Source organism: Salarias fasciatus, chromosome 2 (assembly GCF_902148845.1).
Source record: "Salarias fasciatus chromosome 2, fSalaFa1.1, whole genome shotgun sequence".
Classification (NCBI taxonomy): Eukaryota; Metazoa; Chordata; class Actinopteri; order Blenniiformes; family Blenniidae; genus Salarias; species Salarias fasciatus.
Window position 1 is genome coordinate 13,693,546 of NC_043746.1, and position 15,733 is coordinate 13,709,278.

At 41.1% G+C, this 15,733-nt stretch overlaps 1 protein-coding gene and 1 pseudogene across 12 annotated transcripts in view; both read left to right on the top strand.

Moving 5' to 3' along the window:
- The window catches only part of LOC115397319 (protocadherin alpha-C2-like), a 422,283-nt gene that overhangs the window by 329,635 nt on the left and 76,915 nt on the right, over positions 1 to 15,733 (top strand). The gene's annotated exons all lie outside the window — the stretch shown is intronic.
- LOC115403933 (protocadherin alpha-10 pseudogene) lies at positions 610 to 10,519 on the top strand (annotated as a pseudogene).

Genomic DNA, 15,733 nt, shown 5'->3' on the forward strand with positions numbered 1-15,733 from the left:
ATGCAGAACCGACCTTGGCGAGTTAAAATGATTCGTTATCATTTTACATTCTAAATATTTAGAAATTTTGGAAAGATTTCAAATTTTAATATGAGAAATTTTCCACCAACGTTTCGTGCTTGAATTTCAGAATAAATGGATTATTGCTCGCAATGAGTGTCCAGATCATGAACATTTTTCAAATGTGTGGGCTTGTTTCGTCAGATTTCAAGATTATTTTACAAACCAAAAAAAAAAAAAAAACCATGAAGCTGTATAATGTTCAACGGCTGCAAATAGGTGACACTTAATTCGGGAACAAACCGACGATGTCTTCTTGAAAACTCCTGGAAAAAACAGAGGTCCCTCATGTGTAATGTCTGAGGCCCTGTGTAGTTCTCAGAAATGTCCACGCGGGGACATTGTAGACCATGACATTTTGCAGCTCTCTTTGCTGTCTCGGGCTCCTCCCAGGTTTAGAAGATGACGTTTCTCGGACGTTTGAAACAAAGAGACACAGGAGGTGGAGAGAAAAGACGGACCAGAGTGTGCAAGGCTGTGTCAAGATATTCCTTATTTTTCAGGAGGCTTTGTTTTTACATGAGGGAGATCCTAAACACTTCTTGTAAATGTGACTTTTTGGATTTAAGCCATTATGTATTTACCGGGAAGAGCGAGTTCTGTGTGGATTTATCTCCTGGTTTTGCTGCTGGATTGTTACTGGGAAGCGGTGTTTGGACAGCTGTCTTATTCCGTCCACGAGGAGGTCAATCTGGGGACTGTTGTTGGAAATATCGCCAAAGATCTGGACCTGAATGTCCAGGAGTTTGAGTCCCGCATGTTGCAGATCGTTGCCGGAGGAAAGAGAAAATATTTCGAGGTAGATCTAAAGACTGGTGTTCTGTATGTCAACGAGAGAATAGATCGAGAGGAACTGTGCGGTGATGAGGCCAAATGTTCACTTGGTGTAGAAGCAGTAATAAATAACCCTTTAAAGCTATACCGCATTGAAGTAACAATATTAGATGTAAATGACAATTCTCCATCATTTCTCGGTATTTTAGAATCAATTAACATAACAGAAAACTCTGTGACCGGAGCAAAATTTCCTCTGCAACCAGCTCATGACGCAGACGTTGGTAAAAATTCTGTTTACAATTACAGGCTCAGCCAAAATGAATATTTCTCCCTCGATATGTTAAAAGGAGAAAGTATAGCTCCCGAATTGGTCCTCCGAAAAGTGCTAGACAGAGAAAAACAGTCTGTTGTCAGTCTCATTTTGACTGCCATGGATGGAGGAACACCTGCTAAATCAGGCTCAATGACCATCAGAGTAAATGTATTGGACATTAATGATAATGCTCCTGTATTCAGCCAAACGTTGTACAAAGCCAGTTTGCACGAAAATGTGAAAATAGGTTCTTCGATAATAACATTAAATGCAACTGACTTAGACACAGGAACAAACGGACAGGTGAGATATTCTTTAAATAAAGTAGGCCGAGGGAAACAGTCTCAGTTCTTCGCCATAGATGAAAGAACCGGGACAGTAACAAATATAAAGAATGTTGACTTTGAGGAAAATAATGCTTTTGAGATTCGAGTACAAGCCAGTGATGGTGGAAGTTCTCCTCAAATGTCACATGCCAAGTTACTGATCGAGGTTATAGACGTGAATGACAACGAACCTGAAATTACAGTCTCATCTCTGCTGAACTCTGTGAAAGAGGACGCGTCAGTCGGGACGGCCATTGCTCTGGTTTCAGTACATGATAAAGATGGAGGCAAAAATGGCATGGTGAAGTGTAGAATATCCAATAATGTTCCTTTTAAATTAGAGTCGAATTATAAGAATTACTATTCGTTGGTAGTGGACGGTCCCCTGGACCGAGAGACTTCTTCTCAATACAATATCAGCATCACTGCTACTGATGAGGGCAGCCCACCTCTCTCCAGCACGAGCGTGATTAATGTCCACGTTTCTGATGTGAATGATAACAAACCATTTTTCATAGAAGAAACCATAAGTGTTTATGTTAAAGAAAATAGTCCAGTTGGTGCGACTTTAAAAACTGTGACTGCAACTGATGCTGATGTTGATAAAAATGGCCTCGTGAGCTACTCATTTTTACAAAGCAGCGACTCAATCCCGTCATCTACAATTCTAAATATTAATTCAGAAACGGGAGAGATTATCAGTCTGCAGTCTTTCAACTTCGAGGAGATGAAAACGTTTCAGTTCAAAGTTCAGGCCACAGACTCTGGTGTTCCTCCACTCAGCAGCAACGTGACCATCAATGTTTTTATCCTCGATGAAAATGATAATGTTCCTACAATTCTTGCTCCTTATTCTGAGCACAGCTCAGTTAACAGTGAGAATATCCCATATTCTGCAGAAGCAGGATATTTTGTGGCAAAGATCAGGGCTGTAGATGCAGACTCTGGATACAACGCACTGCTTTCTTATCACCTGTCTGAGCCCAAAGGAAACAACCTGTTCAGGATTGGAACCAGCACGGGAGAAATCAGGACGAAGAGGAGGATGAGTGACAATGACCTGAAAACTCACCCCTTGATGGTGCTGGTTTCTGACAATGGAGAGCCCTCCCTCTCAGCTACTGTCTCTATTGATGTGGTGGTTTTTGAAAGCACCGCTGACATCCAGACTCAGTTCAGACACGTGCCTGTAAAGGAGGACAGTTTCTCGGATTTGAACCTGTACCTGCTGATTGCCATCGTGTCAGTGTCCGTCATCTTTCTGCTGAGTCTCATCAGTTTAATAGCTGTGAGATGCCACAGGACAGACGGCTCGTTCGGCAGATACAGCGCCCCCATGATCACCACCCACCCTGACGGGAGCTGGTCTTACTCCAAATCTACTCAGCAGTACGACGTGTGTTTCAGTTCAGACACACTGAAGAGTGATATGGTGGTTTTCCCTGGACCGTTTCCACCTGTAGATGCTGAACTGATCAGTATCAACGGAGGAGACACTTTCACCAGGACTCAGACTTTACCCAACAAGGACAAGGTAAGACCAGCTAATTTATTAGGGACCGAACCCCGGAGGGCATGGTCTCTCATGTTTTTGTTTCATGCTCACGCATGAACAATCACTTGTTCATCTCGAGTTAACAGTGAATTTTAATTTTATTACATTTCCTGAAGGCTTTATTAACAGTTGACAAATGAAACTATGATGGTGTCTTGTGAACTTATGAAAACATACAGATAAAGTTGTTGCCAAACGTAATGTTGTTTTTAACAGTTTCCAAATTTTTTGATTGCAATTCACTAATGTCAAATCACGAGATGGGATGAGAAAAATTCATATTTAGGATCAATGAAGTGATTTCACTGACACAATAATCTCTCTGTTTTTCAAATTAAAATATAAACGGCTTCTTGAGCTATCTGGTATCGATGACAGTGGGTAGCTATCCATGGTACTGAACTTAGTGTGCTGGTGTATGTTGTTTGTCAACGGTAAAACGCAGTGACATGATACCCTCATTGTCCATTGAAAACATTTTTTTGTGGTAAAATCAGAACGTTTGGGGTGATTTATTTATTTATTTATTTATTTATTTATTTATTTATTTATTTATTTATTTATTTATTTATTTACTTATTTATTTATTTATTCAGGAATCTGAATCATTTTACACTACTTAAATGAGTATCAATGCCCAAGTCAAAACCTCCAAACAAAGCCATTGTTTTTCAAGATCAGGATTTATTCTTGTCGATTCTGATCGGACAAGTGCGTGTACACGTATGCACAAAGCAAATTTGCACCCAATACTCCAGAACCTTTGAGATGTCTCAAATTCAAACAGTAAACTTAAAAGAAAAAAAAGTCCATCACCATTTGGGTGCGGAGTGGAATTCTCTGATTTGTATTGACTATTTAGGAGGACATACAACATAACCGTGGTAGGCCTATTTAAATAGGTTATTCGTGTTGAACAACGCTCATGTGTAATTCTCATGAAAGTCCACATGGGGACATTATAGACCATGGCATTTTGCAGCGGTGTTTGCTGTCTAGTGGCTCCTCCCAGGTTTAGACTATGACGTCTCTCGACGTTTGAAACAAAGAGAAGGTGGAGAGAAAAGACGGATCAAAAGAGTGTGCAAGACTGTGCGCCAAGATTTTCTTCATTTTTCACAAGGCTTGGTCTTCATGTGAGGAAGATCCTGATCGTGTTCATGGATGTGACTTTGTGGATTTAAACATTATGTATTTTCCGGGAAGAGCGAGTTCTGTGTGGATTTATCTCCTGGTCCTGCTGCTGGATTGTTACTGGGAGGCGGCATTCGGACAGCTGTCTTATTCCGTCTCTGAGGAGGTGAAATTGGGGACTGTTGTTGGAAACATCGCCAAAGATCTGAACCTTAATGTCCAAGAATTTGAGTCCCGCGAGTTTCAGATTGTTGCCGGAGGAAAGAGAAAATATTTCGAGGTAAATCTAAAGACTGGTGTTCTGTATGTCAACGAGAGAATTGATAGAGAGGAATTGTGTGGCGATGAGGCGAAATGTTCACTCAGTGTAGAAGCAGTAATAAATAATCCTTTAAAATTGTACCGCATTGAAATAGTGATCTTAGATGTAAATGACAATTCCCCCTCGTTTCTCACCAATTCTCAATCAATGAACATAAGCGAGAACACCGCTGTTGGAGCAAAATTTCCTCTTCGTCCTGCTCACGATGCAGATGCTGGTAAAAATTCAATAAGCACCTTCAAGCTCAGTGAAAATGAACATTTCTCTCTCGATACACTTAAAGGGGAAAGTGTAACTCCCGAATTGGTGCTCCGGAAAGTGTTAGACAGAGAAAAACAGTCAGTTATCAGCCTCACGTTAACTGCAATTGATGGAGGAACACCTGCAAAGTCAGGCACAATCATTATCAAAGTACATGTGTTGGACAATAATGATAATGCTCCTGTATTCAGTCAAACACTATACAAAACCAGTGTGGCGGAAAATGTGAAAGTAGGGACAACTATTATAATTTTAAACGCAACCGATTTAGATGAGGGAACAAACGCACAGGTGAGATATTCATTCAGTGATTTAGGTGGAAGTAAAACAACTAATTTATTCGCTATAAACGAAAGAACCGGGACAGTAACAAATATAAAGAATATTGACTTTGAAGAAAATAATGCTTTTGAGATTCGAGTACAAGCCAGTGATGGTGCGTGGCCTCCTCTAACTTCACATGCTAAGTTACTTATCGAGGTTATAGACGTGAATGATAACGAACCTGAAATTACAGTCACATCTCTGCTGAACTCTGTGAAAGAAGACGCGTCAATTGGCACGGCAGTTGCTCTGGTTTCGGTGCATGATAAAGACGGAGGCAAAAATGGCATGGTGAAGTGCAGAATATCCAATAATGTTCCTTTTAAATTAGAGTCGAATTATAAGAATTACTACTCGTTGGTAGTGGACGGTCCTCTGGACCGAGAGACTTCTTCTCAATACAATATCAGCATCACTGCTACTGATGAGGGCAGCCCACCTCTCTCCAGCACGAGCGTGATTAATGTCCACGTTTCTGATGTGAATGATAACAAACCATTTTTCATAGATGAAACCATAAGTGTTTATGTTAAAGAAAATAGTCCAGTTGGTGCGACTTTAAAAACTGTGACTGCAACTGATGCTGATATTGATAAAAATGGTCACGTGAGCTACTCATTTTTACAAAGCAACACTGACTCAGTGCCGCCATCCACAATGGTGAATATTAATTCCGAGACAGGAGAGATTGTTAGTCTGCAATCCTTTAACTTTGAGGAGATAAAAACGTTTCAGTTCAAAGTTCAGGCCACAGACTCTGGTGTTCCTCCCCTCAACAGCAACGTGACCGTCAATGTTTTTATCCTCGATGAAAATGATAATGTTCCTACAATTCTTGCTCCTTATTCTGAGCACAGCTCCGTCAACAGTGAGAACATCCCATATTCTGCAGAAGCAGGATACTTTGTGGCAAAGATCAGGGCTGTAGATGCAGACTCTGGATACAACGCACTGCTTTCTTATCACCTGTCTGAGCCCAAAGGAAACAACCTGTTCAGGATCGGAACCAGCACGGGAGAAATCAGGACAAAGAGGAGGATGAGTGACAATGACCTGAAAACTCACCCCTTGATGGTGCTGGTTTCTGACAATGGAGAGCCCTCCCTCTCAGCTACTGTCTCTATTGATGTGGTGGTTGTTGAAAGCACCGCTGGCATTCAGACTCAGTTCAGACATGTGCCTGTAAAGGAGGACAGTTTCTCGGATTTGAACCTGTACCTGCTGATTGCCATCGCGTCAGTGTCCGTCATTTTTCTGCTGAGTCTCATCAGTTTAATAGCTGTGAGATGCCACAGGACAGACGGCTCTTTCAGCAGGTACAGCGCCCCCATGATCACCACCCACCCTGACGGGAGCTGGTCTTACTCCAAATCCACTCAGCAGTACGACGTGTGTTTCAGCTCAGACACACTGAAGAGTGATGTGGTGGTTTTCCCTGGACCGTTTCCACCTGTAGATGCTGAACTGATCAGTATAAATGGAGGAGACACTTTCACCAGGACTCAGACTTTACCCAACAAGGACAAGGTAGGACAATAAGTGTATATAAGTGTAGACCATTTACCATTTATCATTTACAAGTGCTTATTAAGTATTCTATTTTGTTGTCTGTTTCGATATGTTGCTGTTGTTTGCTTTTAATGCTCTTAAACAAGTTGGCCAGGCAATGCTGTTTTCAAGTTTTTGACATTACATATCTTCTCATTAACGTCTAAATTTTATCATGACTGATGTAAGAAAGTGGTTTTGACCACAATCACAAGGTTTATTTTTGTGAAATATGGTTGATTTTTTTATTAGGTTTTCACTGCCGTTGTGTTTTCGGGTCTCTTTCCGTGGTGATGAATAAAAGTTCATGAATATGCTAATTTATTTTATTTTAAAAAAATGCCGTGGAAAGGACTGTTTTTGTTGGCTTCATAAGTCTCATATAATACATGGACACAGTGTTCACCCAGGACAATATAGAGCAATCATTTGCCATCGGATATTTTGGTAGTCCATAGGAAAATGCATGTAGGCTACTGACTGCCTTCCATTGCCATTCTCAGCGTGTTACTATCCTTGGTTTCTGAATTTAAGGGTCTGCGTGTACTTGTCTTAGTATTTGACGGACAATTCACATCAGGGTTCTGAAGCTCAGATCCCGGACAGCCGCACCTTTGCGTGTTTTCATTTGTTCCCTGCTTCGTTACAGCTGACTGCAAGGAGTGTTTCGTTATGAGGCTTTCTGAAGTATTTTATAATCGAGCCGTCGTGAGATTCAGGTGTTGAAACAGAAAGACCTGGGAAATATGCAGGGCTGCGGCCCATCTGGTTGACATCTTTTTCTATTTTTTTCGTGGACACTTTCACTGAGGAATGAAACAGTCATAATCACCACGGTGCATCATTTCAACAAAATCCATGCAAAAAAAGTGTTGAAAGACAAAAATGATCTGAGCTATTCTCTTGTCTGTTATATCTAATTTGAAATTTTAAGAAATTTCAAATGCTAATGTAATAAAACGTTTTCCACCATTTTGTGCTGAGCCTCAGTAGGAGTAACAGCTCATATAAATATCTAGACCGTGGTAATATTTTAACATTTGCAGACTTGCCTCGTTAGATTCCTCAATGAACTTACAACTGGAAATTCAGCTGACACTGTTCAATGTTCTAAAGCTGCAAATGTTTGGCACTTCATTCCGTTATAGCTACTGACGATGTTTTCTTGAAAAATCGAAAAGAGAAGTTCCTCGTCGCTCATGTTTGAAGCCCTGTGTAGTTCTCAGAAATGTCCACGCGGGGACATTATAGACCATGACATTTTGCAGCTCTCTTTGCTGTCTCGGGCTCCTCCCAGGTTTAGAAGATGACGTTTCTCAGACGTTTGAAACAAAGAGACGCAGGAGGTGGAGAGAAAAGACGGACCAGAGTGTGCAAGGCTGTGTCAAGATGCTCCTTATTTTTCAGGAGGCTTTGTTTTTACATGAGGGAGATCCTACACACTTCTTTTAAGTGTGACTTTTTGGATTTAAGCCATTATGTATTTACCGGGAAGAGCGAGTTCTGTGTGGATTTATCTCCTGGTTTTGCTGCTGGATTGTTACTGGGAAGCGGTGTTTGGACAGCTGTCTTATTCCGTCTCAGAGGAGGTAAAACTGGAAACTGTTGTTGGAAACATCGCCAAAGATCTGAACCTTAATGTCCAAGAATTTGAGTCCCGCGAGTTTCAGATCGTTGCCGGAGGAAAGAGAAAATATTTCGAGGTAAATCTAAAGACTGGTGTTCTGTATGTCAACGAGAGAATAGATCGAGAGGAACTGTGCGGTGATGAGGCCAAATGTTCCCTCAGTGTAGAGGCAGTAATAAATAATCCTTTAAAACTGTACCGCATTGAAATAATGATCTCAGATGTAAATGACAACTCTCCATCATTCCTCAGTATTTCAGAATCAATGAACATCACAGAAAACACTGCAACAGGAGCAAAATTTCCTCTGCAGCCAGCTTATGATGCAGACGTTGGTAAAAATTCTGTTAACGACTACAAGCTCAGCCAAAATGAATTTTTCACCCTTGATACCTTTAAAGGAGAAAGTATCACTCCTGAATTAGTGCTTCGGAAAGTGTTGGACAGAGAAAAACAGTCCGTTATTAGTCTCATTTTAATTGCTATTGATGGAGGAACACCTGCTAAATCAGGCACAATGACGATCACAGTAAAAGTATTGGACAATAATGATAATGCTCCAGTTTTTAATCAAACATTGTACAAAGCCAGTGTGTATGAAAACGTGAAAATAGGCTCCTCCATAACGACATTAAACGCTTATGATTTAGATGAGGGAACAAACGGACAGGTGAGATACTCGCTAAGTAAAGTAGGCCGAGGGAAACAGTCTCAGTTCTTCGCCATAGATGAAAGAACCGGAACAGTAACAAACATAAAGAATATTGACTTTGAGGAAAATAATGCTTTTGAGATTCGAGTACAAGCCAGTGATGGTGCGTCTTCTCCTCTAACTTCACATGCTAAGTTACTTATTGAGGTTATAGACGTGAATGATAACGAACCTGAAATTACAGTCACATCTCTGCTGAACTCTGTGAAAGAGGACGCGTTAATCGGCACGGCAATTGCTCTGGTTTCAGTAAAAGATGAAGATGGGGGTAAAAATGGGATAGTCAACTGTAGAATATCCAACAGTGTTCCTTTTAAATTAGAGTCGAATTATAAGAATTACTATTCACTGGTAGTGGACGGTCCTCTGGACCGAGAGACGTCTTCTCAATACAATATCAGCATCACTGCTACTGATGAGGGCAGCCCACCTCTCTCCAGCACGAGCGTGATTAAGGTTCACGTTTCTGATGTGAATGACAACAAACCATTTTTCATAGACGAAACCATAAGTGTTTATGTTAAAGAAAATAGTCCAGTAGGTGCGGTTATAAAAACTGTGACTGCAACTGATGCTGATGTTGATAAAAATGGTCACGTGAGCTACTCATTTTTACAAAGCAACACTGATTCAGTGCCGCCATCCACAATGGTGAATATTAATTCAGAGACTGGAGATATTGTAAGTCTGCAGTCTTTTAACTTTGAGGAGATGAAAACGTTTCAGTTCAAAGTTCAGGCCACGGACTCTGGTGTTCCTCCCCTCAGTAGCAACGTGACCGTCAGTGTTTTTATCCTGGATGAAAATGATAATATTCCAACAATTCTTGCTCCTTATTCTGAGCACAGCTCAGTCAACAGTGAGAACATCCCATATTCTGCAGAAGCAGGATACTTTGTGGCAAAGATCAGGGCTGTGGATGCAGACTCTGGATACAACGCACTGCTTTCTTATCACCTGTCTGAACCCAAAGGAAACAACCTGTTCAGGATCGGAACCAGCACGGGAGAAATCAGGACAAAGAGGAGGATGAGTGACAATGACCTGAAAACTCACCCCTTGGTGGTGCTGGTTTCTGACAATGGAGAGCCCTCCCTCTCAGCTACTGTCTCTATTGATGTGGTGGTTGTTGAAAGCACCGCTGACATCCAGACTCAGTTCAGACACGTGCCTGTAAAGGAGGACAGCTTCTCGGATTTGAACCTGTACCTGCTGATTGCCATCGCGTCAGTGTCCGTCATCTTTCTGCTGAGTCTCATCAGTTTGATAGCTGTGAGATGCCACAGGACAGACGGCTCTTTCAGTAGGTACAGCGCCCCCATGATCACCACCCACCCTGACGGGAGCTGGTCTTACTCCAAATCTACTCAGCAGTACGACGTGTGTTTCAGCTCAGACACACTGAAGAGTGATGTGGTGGTTTTCCCTGGACCGTTTCCACCTGTAGATGCTGAACTGATCAGTATAAATGGAGGAGACACTTTCACCAGGACTCAGACTTTACCCAACAAGGAAAAGGTAGGAATCATCATGTTACTACAGGACACGTTTACTCTTTGATTCAGAATGAAAGTCATGTTCATTTGTGTAACTTTATTTGAACAAAGATCTCGATCCATTATTTCATGTGAGAGAGAAACGATCAATCGAAATAATTTGTTTGTTGCTGTGTCACAGTCAATGTGAGGTACGAGTATTACACTTGCAAACATTTGTGTTTTTTTTAAATTGCCACCTTGGCAGGTACAACCAATTTTTTGTGTTTTTTTTCTTTATATTGCACAGTATGATATTAGAAACGATCAGGTTACACGTTACGATTTTTGCTTTTCGTCAAAGTGAGTTATAACACTTCACGTGTCTACGTACTTCTTACCAACACGCCCATCTCTGAGAGCAGATTTCACTGTCCTCTTTTCCGAGCTTCCTGTTTCATTCAATCACTCCCCGATTAAAGGGCACGTCATTAAACACAGGAGAGAGGCAGTTTTTGTCATGTCCTCCTTGTTAAACCAGAGTGAAGTTCACATTTGTTCTTCGTCAATGTTATGCAAATGTAACCAAAATGGGCAATCTATTAACGTGCGCACGCAGAAGTGTAAGTTTCATACAGGATCCTCGTGAAACAGTCTCTTGGTGTGTTGCCTTACTTCTGCATATTCTGGCGATTGTGCTGACTTCGTCACCTCTGTAACTATCCATGGTCCTGAACTCAAGTAGGATAGATATCTTTTGGAGAGATCTTAACTGTTTCCTTTTCACCCAATGCTTCTAAACCTCATGTCTTATACGTAATCAGCGTCAAAGTATTGTTAGAAAAATATGCATTTGCTTCTATAACGATTTTTTAATGTAAAGAAAAAATGCAATTAGCATGAAAATCAAAAATAACCACAAAAAAAAAAACAAAAAAAGAAAAGAAAATCACGTTAATTTTCCCAGCTATGAATTCACACTTTTTTTTGTTTTCCTTGTTGATCTGATATATACCGAAGAGTTAATACTATCTATTATTTATTGTAATAATTCACACTAATATGAAAATATTTTGAACTAAATTATGTAATTGTTATCTGTTTTGTTTATGTTTTAGAATGTTTTATAAAATGCTAATATTGTTTTATAAAAACCAGCTGTTTGATAATCACCTCATCATTTCTTAGGCTGGTGAATAAGGATGTTCGTAATGGGACAGCCTACGACATACACGACTGTGTTGATTTGCATTCTGGAAAACCTTTTTACAGTTTGAATGATTTGAGGGGCCACCATGACAATATATTTTGTTTGTCTCCTAAATACATTTCCAAAGATGAGTGTCATGTGCATTATTTAATTCTGTGTGTAGTTCTCAGATATGTCCACGAGGGGACATTATAGACCATAACATTTCGCAACTGTCGTTGCTCTCTTGGGCTCCTCCCAGGTTTTAAGCGATGACGTTTCTCGGACGTTTGAAACAAAGAGACACAGGAGGTGGAAAGAAAAAGACGGACCAGAGAGTAAAAGGCTGTGTCAAGATATTTTCATTTTTTCGGGAGGTTTTGTTTTTACATGAGGGAGATCTTACACACTTCTTGTAAATGTGACTTTGTGGATTGAAAACATTATGTATTTACCGGGAAGAGCGAGTTCTGTGTGGATTTATCTCCTGGTTTTGCTGCTGGATTGTTACTGGGAAGCAGTTTTTGGACAGCTGTCTTATTCCGTGTCTGAGGAGGTAAATCTGGGGACTGTTGTCGGAAATATCGCCAAAGATCTTAACCTGAATGTCCAGGAGTTTGAGTCTCGCATGTTTCAAGTCGTTGCCGGAGGAAAGAGAAAATATTTCGAGGTAAATCTAAAGACTGGTGTTCTGTATGTCAACGAGAGAATAGATCGAGAAGAACTGTGCGGTGATGAGGCCAAATGTTCACTCGGTGTAGAAGCTGTCATTAGTAACCCTTTAAAACTGTACCGCATTGAAGTAACAATATTAGATGTAAATGACAATTCTCCATCATTTCTCGGGTCGTCCCAGGTTATCAATATTACTGAAATCACACAGGCAGGCACGAAATTCCCTCTGCACCCAGCTAAAGATGCAGACGTTGGCAAAAATACAGTGAATACATATAAATTGAGTCAAAATGAATACTTCTCGCTTGACACACTAAAAGGGGAAATTGTTACTCCTGAATTGGTGCTCCGGAAGGTTTTAGACAGAGAAAAACAGTCCGTTGTCACACTTACATTAACTGCAGTTGATGGAGGAACACCTGCAAAATCAGGCACAATGAATATTGTTGTTAATGTTTTGGACAATAATGATAATGCTCCCTTGTTTAGCCAAACGTTGTACAAAGTTACTGTGTATGAAAATGTTCAAATCGGGACATCCATAATAACGTTAAACGCGACTGATTTCGACGAGGGGACCAATGGACAAGTGCGATATTCATTCAGTGAAGTTGGCCGAGGGAAACAAACCGACCTGTTCAGTATAGATGCAATCACAGGAACTGTTCAAAATAAAATGAATATCGATTTTGAAAAAAATAGTGCGTTTGAGATTAGAGTAAAAGCGAGCGATGGAGCTTCCTCACCAATGAGCTCAAATGCGAAATTGTTAATTGAAGTTTTAGACGTGAATGACAACGAACCTGAAATTACAGTCACATCTCTGCTGAACTCTGTGAAAGAGGACGCGTCAGTCGGGACAGCCATTGCTCTGGTTTCAGTACATGATAAAGATGGGGGTAAAAATGGTATGGTGAGTTGTAGAATATCCAATAATGTTCCGTTTAAATTAGAGACAAATTATAAGAATTACTACTCGTTGGTAGTGGACGGTCCTCTGGACCGAGAGACTTCTTCTCAATACAATATCAGCATCACTGCTACTGATGAGGGCAGCCCACCTCTCTCCAGCACGAGCGTGATTAATGTCCACGTTTCTGATGTGAATGATAACAAACCATTTTTCATAGACGAAACCATAAGTGTTTATGTTAAAGAAAATAGTCCAGTTGGTGCGACTTTAAAAACTGTGACTGCAACTGATGCTGATGTTGATAAAAATGGTCACGTGAGCTACTCATTTTTACAAAGCAACACTGACTCAGTGCCGCCATCCACAATGGTGAATATTAATTCAGAGACTGGAGATATTGTAAGTCTGCAATCCTTTAACTTTGAGGAGATGAAAACGTTTCAGTTCAAAGTTCAGGCCACAGACTCTGGTGTTCCTCCCCTCAACAGCAACGTGACCGTCAATGTTTTTATCCTCGATGAAAATGACAACAGTCCCTCCATTCTTGCTCCTTATTCTGAACACGGCTCCGTCAACAGTGAGAACATCCCATATTCTGCAGAAGCAGGATACTTTGTGGCAAAGATCAGGGCTGTGGATGCAGACTCTGGATACAACGCACTGCTTTCTTATCACCTGTCTGAACCCAAAGGAAACAACCTGTTCAGGATTGGAACCAGCACGGGAGAAATCAGGACGAAGAGGAGGATGAGTGACAATGACCTGAAAACTCACCCCTTGGTGGTGCTGGTTTCTGACAATGGAGAGCCCTCCCTCTCAGCTACTGTCTCTATTGATGTGGTGGTTGTTGAAAGCACCGCTGACATCCAGACTCCGTTCAGACACGTGCCTGTAACGGAGGACAGCTTCTCGGATTTGAACCTGTACCTGCTGATTGCCATCGTGTCAGTGTCCGTCATCTTTCTGCTGAGTCTCATCAGTTTAATAGCTGTGAGATGCCACAGGACAGAGGGCTCTTTCAGCAGGTACAGCGCCCCCATGATCACCACCCACCCTGACGGGAGCTGGTCTTACTCCAAATCTACTCAGCAGTACGACGTTTGTTTCAGCTCAGACACACTGAAGAGTGATGTGGTGGTTTTCCCTGGACCGTTTCCACCTGTAGATGCTGAACTGATCAGTATAAATGGAGGAGATACTTTCACCAGGACTCAGACGTTACCCACCAAAGAAAAGGTAAAGTTTGACTGTTTTTTTTATGATGTGCCAAGTGCGTACCAATAATGGGTGATGGCACAGTTGTGTTTTGCAAAAAGGTTAGGGAGCTATAGGCTCTGTGCACAACTCAACCACTTCCTGAACTTCAGGAGGCTACTTGTTTCCTGTCTTTCATGATAGGATGAGCTGATTAATGCAGGTGTGTCTGAAGTTGTTACAGAGGTCAAACTCACCTGCATTAATCAGCTCGTCCTATCATGAAAGACAGGAAACAAAGAGCCTCCTGAAGTTCAGGAAGTGGTTGAGTTGTGCATATAGTCCATATTTGTGCCCGTTTTCATCTCAAAAAACAACTGAAGCTTCTTTTTTTGTTTTAATCACATAGAACTGGGAATGCACTGAATAAGTTAACATGAAGCCATTTTTTAAATTTTATTCTATTCACATGGCCTCTCATCAGAAGTAATTCACATTCACAATTTTACAACCTTTTTTGTGAAATGATTCTCGAATGTTATTGAATGCTTACAGGATTGATAGGACATTGTTTCAGTCGATGACAAAAATCATAAATTTAGGTGTTAATTTCTTTCATTCTTCTGGTCTTCAAATGTTTCTGGCATAGATTTTGACTATTGTGACTTAGATTTATCAGTTTCCTACCCGGGAGTTTTTAAGACAATCCACCGCTCTTATCCATGTTGTCCATTGCTTGTATCGTAGAGCACACTCCTCGTCTGTCCATGGTGCTGAACTCAGTTCTGCGGGCGCACGTTGTATGTCATGTCAGCACAAACCTAAAACCACTGACATTACAAAAATCCTTTGTTGATGCTGAGTGGTTTCGGTAATCTTTCAGTCGACCCGTGTGTACTTGCCATCATTTTGTTCATTGCAGTTTTCCCTAATGACCATGAGGTGACAGTCTAGACCGCGACACTGCCTGTGGGGAGCGGAGAGAAGGCCCCTCCCACACCAAAGAGATCATCAGTTTCGTCCGTGCTTTGTTAGAAACGGATGCATGGCGACTCGGAATGGGTATTAAAAAATAGACTGACAATTGTTTTGGTCTTTCACGAGATTTTTTAGGCCCGGCAAGCAACATATACGTCGTTTTATGGATCAGTGTTTTACCCCCGTATGGAATTATGCATCTGCCAGGAGGAAAGACATCCATCGGCTTATGTCTCGTGGTTGTTATCTTGCACTATAACTGGAAAGAGGTGTCCGGCCAGCTCGTCTATTCTGTTTCAGAGGAGGTAAACCTGGGGACTTCGGTTGGAAATGTTGCCAAGGATCTGAGT